Source organism: Dasypus novemcinctus, chromosome 30 (genome assembly GCF_030445035.2).
Source record: "Dasypus novemcinctus isolate mDasNov1 chromosome 30, mDasNov1.1.hap2, whole genome shotgun sequence".
Lineage (NCBI taxonomy): Eukaryota > Metazoa > Chordata > Mammalia > Cingulata > Dasypodidae > Dasypus > Dasypus novemcinctus.
In genome coordinates, this window is record NC_080702.1 from 43631858 (window position 1) to 43638552 (window position 6695).

Genomic DNA, 6695 nt, shown 5'->3' on the forward strand with positions numbered 1-6695 from the left:
TGGGGAAAGGCAGGAAGAGATGAGAGGTGGAGGCGTCTTCGGGACATGGAGCTGCCCTGGATGGTGCTTCAGAGGTAATCACCGGACATTGTAAATCCTCACAGGGCCTACATGATGGAATAGAGGAGAGTATGGGCCATGATGTGAACCAATGTATATGAGGTGCAGAGGTGCCCAAAGATGTACTTACCAAATCCAATGGATGTGTCATGATGATGGGAACGAGTGTTGTTGGGGGGGGGAGAGGGGGGTGGGGGGGTGGGGTTGAATGGGACCTCACATATATATTTTTAATGTAATATTATTACAAAGTCAATAAAAAATAAAAAAATTATAAAAAAAAAAAAAAAAAAAAAAAAAGAATCCACCACCTACCACTATGGCTTAAAGATATTTTCCTACAATTTCTGCTAGAAGCTTTATGGCTTTTGCTTTTATTTTTAGGTTTTTCATCCATTTTGAGTTAAGCTTTGGATATAGTGTGAGATAGGGCTCCTCTTTTCTTCTTTTGGCTATGGATATCCAATTCTTTCAGCATAAAAAATAGCTATCCATACATATTGAAATCTCCATTGCTAATTGATTTAAAAATCACATACACAAACTTTCAGAAACCCACTTGGAAAATCTCTTTTTTATATATGTCACCAAACATACATTAAGCAGTACAGAAGATGTTAATTCTCTAAACAATACTGTGGTGATGGCAATCAATAATTTATTTCTTTGTCCTGTGATGAATAAAGCTCTTTTAGATCACATCATATCACTACCAGCAAAATATCACAAAAACCATTACTACACATTGAAAAATTACAACACACATTGACATTGAACAAATACCTTTCTGGGCTCCTGCCCTCTTGAGGCACCTACCCTTCTCTTTTTTTACACACACTAACATTGAACAAACACCCTTTCTTACTAACATTGAACAATCATACAAACACAAATCAGTTTTAAATTTACTGATCTAGAATTTCTTTATTGCTTCAACATTTCTTTTCCAGTTCTCCTCCTCTCAATTTCTTTCTTACTCTCTCTCTGTCCCCAAGTCATAGTTGCTTTATGATGCCCTGCTTGAACAAGTTCTTAGGTAAGATACTTTGAAGTCTTCAGAATGAGACCTGGCTGGGCATTTTCCAGCATCCATCTCTCCATCTGCATGACTGGAGTTTCTGGGTCCCACAGAAACTTCTGTCATCTCTTGGTGTTCATGACATTAATGGTATGGTTTTATCTGATGAGCTGGTACCCCCACAGGATGTTCTTTCATTTCTCAAAACATCTCTGGAAGTCCTTTTCATAGCGTCTCCATGCAGAAATGCTCTTGAGCTGCCACATGCATGCTGGGCAGCCCTGCAGCCTCCCCGCAGCCACTGGTCTGGAAAGATTGTCCCCACAGTCCCATAGCTGCTGTCACTGGCCAGGAAGTTGTAGATTCTGCTCTCCCCCTCCTGGAGAATACAAGAAACCCTCAAGGACTTCAAAGGCTTTAAAACCACTCTGGGCTCTGCACTTTTATACCAACTTTAGTTTCACTCAAGGCAATCCTTCTTCCCTTCGTGTCCTTGGTCGAGCACCAATTGCTGTGAGCCTTCTTTCCTTTGTGCCCCACATTGGGCACCACTTTCTGTGAACCTTCTTCCCTTTGAACCCCATGTTGGGTGCCACTTGCTGCATTCAGCTCACAATAGGTTGGCTCGAAGGGAAGGCAATGTAGAAGTAAAGGTAGAGACACAAAAGGGGAGACAAACCTGGGACCAGGGGACTCACAGCTTCTGGAACTGAGAACATCAACCCTAGTTTTCCCCTCACATTTATTGGGAAACCACCAAGCAGCTGTTTGTTATCTGAACTGCAACATCATTTACAATAACAGGGAACAACTGCAACATCTAACAACAGCTACATTTAACAGGTGTAATATTTACAATAACAAACAGGTAAGCCAGTTTCCCACAACATTGTTTGATTAGTTTGTTCAGGAAATCATGCTAGCACATACATTGCATGATCAAGAAAGGGGCAGATAACTCCACCCCTGGGTGGGAATTTTACTATGTTAATTAAGCAAGTTGATGTGAGGACGTCAAGGCGATTCTTCTGTGCAGGTCCATCCAACCGGTTGAAGATGTTTTTCACATTTCATTGCTTCAAAAGGATATTATTTTATTTTAATTTTAATTTTTTGTCTTTATTATTTTAATGTTACATTAAAAAAATATGAGGTCCCCATTTACTCCCCCACCTCCCTCACCCCACTCCTCCCATAACAACAACCTCCTCCATCATCATGGGACATTCATTGCACTTGGTGAATACATCTCTGAGCACTGCTGCACCACATGGTCAATGGTCCACATCATAGTTTACACTCTCCCCCAGTCCACCCAGTGGGCCAGGGGAGGACACACAATGTACAGTAACTGTCCCTGCAGTACCACCCAGGACAACTTCAACAGGATATTCTTAACCACCAAAAGTGGAATTTGGCACAAAGAGAGGGTTTTATCTCATTACCTTCTGATTTACATACAATTCTTTTCTTTGTATCCTAGCGACAGGGAGACAAACCAAGTTACTTTCAGGTATTTGGCCATTCTACATCCATCAATTCCCACCTTCTACTTTTTGGCAGTATTCTCATCACAGGGGAAAGGGACAAAGCTCGGACCCTCTGTAACTACTTCTTGCTGATATTATGGGCACTTAACTCTTAGGAAACTATTGTAAGAGGGTGATCTAAGGAGGAAAATTTGGTCTGTTAAAATATGCAACTGCTTTTGCATAATGGATTGCATGCATGATATAAGTAAAGGTATAACTGCTAAAAGAATTAAGATAATAATTAATAGTTCTACATAGGGGAGCAGCCATTTGGTAAGGTTAGATGGGTTCAAAAAAGAAAAAAAATACTTTCCTCTGTCATGATGACATTGGATCTGTTCTTTAGCTCCTTAATGCTCTCAAGGACCTTGCCTGATTCATTTACATAGTAATAGCACTCTTCTTTGAGGAATAAACATATTCCTCCTTGTGCAGCTGCAAGTAAATCAAATGCTTGGTGGTTTTGCAGCACTACTGCAGTTAAGGAGTTGATTTGCCTTTGCACAGTTAAGATAGTGTCTGCTATCTGAGCTATGTATGCTCCCACTTTGGAGAGATCAGTAGCCTGGTACAAAGATTCAGCTGCAGTTCCAGTGAATGCTGTGATTCCTAAGAAGGTAAATAAAGGAATTAATGGGATTGCTCTCTTTGTTATGGGGCTAAATTGTGTTGTTACTGGGAAGGGTAAGGTGGTTCTGTCATCCATTGTGAATTCCACACGGAAAACATATCCAAGACTACAAAGTCCTTTCCAACATGGTGGAAGGGATAGTTGTTATTCTCTTCATGCTCTCCTTCTGCTTCAGCTAAGATAGCAGACTGGAGCTCCCATGCTTGGTTTGTTGGGACTCTCACATTTAGATATCCTTTTTAAAAAGTGATTTCTGCTTGAACTTTACCTAAAAGGTCCCTTCCTAAAAGGGGTATTTGATGCTCAGTCATGTATAGAAATTTGTGACAAACCTGGCCTTTTCCAATCTGGCAGCTTAAAGGGGCTAAAAATTGTGGTTGTGAAGTTTTCCCCACAGCTACAGAAATGGTAGTTCCTTTTTAATAAGAGGGCCTAGTTGTTCATTAACTACAGAATAAGTAGCTCCATTTTCCCCTCTCTTCTTCTTCTGGTAAATCCATGACACACATGTTTGCACATCTTTTGCTGTCTTTAAGTTCCTTGAGACTTTGTTCAATTTTTTCCATTCTTTTCTTCATCTGTTCTTTTGTAGGTTCACTTTCAGAGGCCATTTCTTCAAGCTCACCAATTTTTTTTTGCCTCCTCAAATCTGCTATTATATGATTCAAATGCTTTTTAATTTCATTTATTCTGTCTTTCATTTCCATAAGATCTGTTATTTTTCTATGTATACTTTCAAATTCTTCTTTGTGTTCATCCTATGTCTTCTTAATATCCTTAATCTCTTTACCTATCTCATTGAATTTATTAAGGAGATTTGTTTGAACATCTATGATGAGTTGTCTCAACTCCTTTATGTCATCTGGAGGGTTATCTTGCTCTTTTAACTCTGCTGTATCTTCTTGTTTCTTGGTGTGGATTGTAATTTTTTGTTGGTGTCTTGGCATCTGGCTTACTAGAGTGTTTATTCTGAGTGCAGTTTTTCTCTTTGGTTCAGTGCTTCTTGCCCTTTCTCTCTTGCTGGTTGTGCAGTAAGAGCCAAGGATGTAGTTGGTGCTATAAGCTGTGGAGGCTCAAGCTTCCCTCATTGTCCCAGGGACCAATGAAGCTTCTCCCAGCTCTTTACTTTGTCAGGGTAGGACAGTCACAGCTGTGTGGCATAATCCAAGTCATTCAAGCCTAGACTGTAGTTGCCCAGAGAGACTGATGAGGCTTCACAGCCCTTTCTCCCCTGCCAGGGGCAAGGATGGAGCTGCAGGTGGGGGCAGCAATATCTGCAGTGCAGGTACAAGATGACTGCAGTTGCCCTGGTAGACTTCCAATTATTTGGTCTGTGTCAGCCAAAGTTACCTGCAGTTACCTGCAGTTACCTGCACAGGTTGGTGCAGGGCCCGCCAGCCTCCTTCCTGTCAGAAATGGGGATGAAGGCTAGCCAAGGGCTGCAAGCTGATCTGTGTGAAAGAAACCGGTTCATACCATCACTTTAAAAATTCAGTCCTGGCCTCCTCTCAGGCTGGGGATGGACTCAAAATGGTGGCCACTGGCCTCTTTCTGACTTGGACAGACTCACACCACTGCTCTTCCCAGTGTTACACCTTAGCAAGCTGAGCTCACCAATCAGCAACAAAGTTCAGCAGCCAACTGTCACCTCCTCCCCTGTTCTTGGGAAATGGAGCTTCCAATTCCAGCCAGAGAATACCTTCTGGGGTGGCCTGCACTGCCAAAGTACAACAATCACCATCCTCTGTGGCTTGGCCAGTAACTGCCCTGAGAAACTGGCACAGGTAACCCCAGCTTCCTCCCTGCCAGAGGTAGGACTGGAGCTTTGGTTAGACCTTCAATCTGATCTGGATGGAAAGAGGCCAGTCCCTATCAGCACTGTGATTTTCAGTCCACCCTGCTTCCCCTCATGCAAGGCATGGAGTTAAAATGGTGGCTACTGGCCTCTTTCTGACTTGGACAGGCTCAACCTTTAGCTGTTCTCAGGATTATAGTTTAGCCCAGTAAATTTTCTCATCAGTTGCTGAAGTTGGTGCCCAACCATCTCTTTCTCCCCCATTTTTGGGAAGTGGAGCTTTCAATTCCAGCCATGGAACAGTTCTCGAGGTGGCTTGTGTCTCCAGTTGAGGATGGGCCCTGGCCTCCTGGGTGTGAAGAGCTCTATTTATGAGTCTTCTCTGCAGATGGGGAATCTCCTCCTGCCATTCCTTCAAGGAAGGAATCCCCAAACAGGTACTTCTTCAGCTAATTCCAGTTAGCTCTGGGTGCTTACTAACTGCATTGTAGCAGGAGCTGACTCTAGGAGCACCTTACTCTGCAACCATTTTGCTGGTTGTTGTTTGTCAATTGATTTTTGATAAAAGTTTTTGAATTGGGGAAAGTATAGATTTTTCAACAAATGGTCCTGAAAAAATAGTATGTATAAATGCTGGTGAATGTAGTTACTCCTATCTTTCACCACATATAAAAAATAAATTGAGGGAAGTATAGACTTTTTAAGAAATGGTCCTGAGACAACAGGATGTATAAATGCAGGTGAATGAAGTTATTCCTATGTTACACCACATATAAAAAATAAATTCAAATTGTTTCAGGTACCTAAATATGGAGATAAATCTATAAAACACTTCTAGGTTGATAGGGACTAATGTTCATGAACTGAGATTTGACAATATATTTTTTGACATAATTCAAAACACAGGCAAAAAACATAATATACTAATTTTATTTCCTTAAAAATATTCATCAAATTAAATTATCAAGAGGGTAAAAAGTCAACCAACTTTGGGAAAAAAATAGATTCCAATGATATAGCAGATAAGGGTTTAATATCCATAATATATAAGCAACATGTACTTTGCCATAAATGAGACAACTTCATGCCACAAGAAGGGCTATTATAGACTCAGAAAAAAAAGGTTGGCTATTATGAAAAGAAATTGGAATTCTAGAGTGCGGCAGCTTGCTCGGTCGGTAGAGGTGGGGTCTGGCTGCGGACGAGGGGTCGGTCCAGCTCTGGACGAGGGGTCGGTCCCGCTTGGGACGAAGGGTTGGTCCCACTTGGGATGAGGGGTCGGTCCGGCAGCAGACGAGGGATCGGTCTCACAGGGGTTGCGCGGTTTGGCTGATGGGGTTGCCCGGCGAAGCCGGCGATGAAGGGTTCGCCCGGAGAATCAGACGATGAACTGGGGACAAGGGAGGCCAGGCCCTTGTCGGGGGCTCTCAGGACTGGAGGGCGCACGGCAGAAGAACTACCGCGGAGACAAGGTAAACACGCAAGTCCACTTTACTGAGGGAGAGGCAACAGTTTTATAGGGGCTGGGGAAGGTTGATTGGTCGAAGCCACGCCCTGTTCTGATTGGTTGCCGGTGAAAGGTCAGTGGGCGGTACTGGACGGGGGAGGGGTGGTGGTTAGGGATTGGCTGTCGCTGTTGCTGGGGGAAGGGGCAGGGTT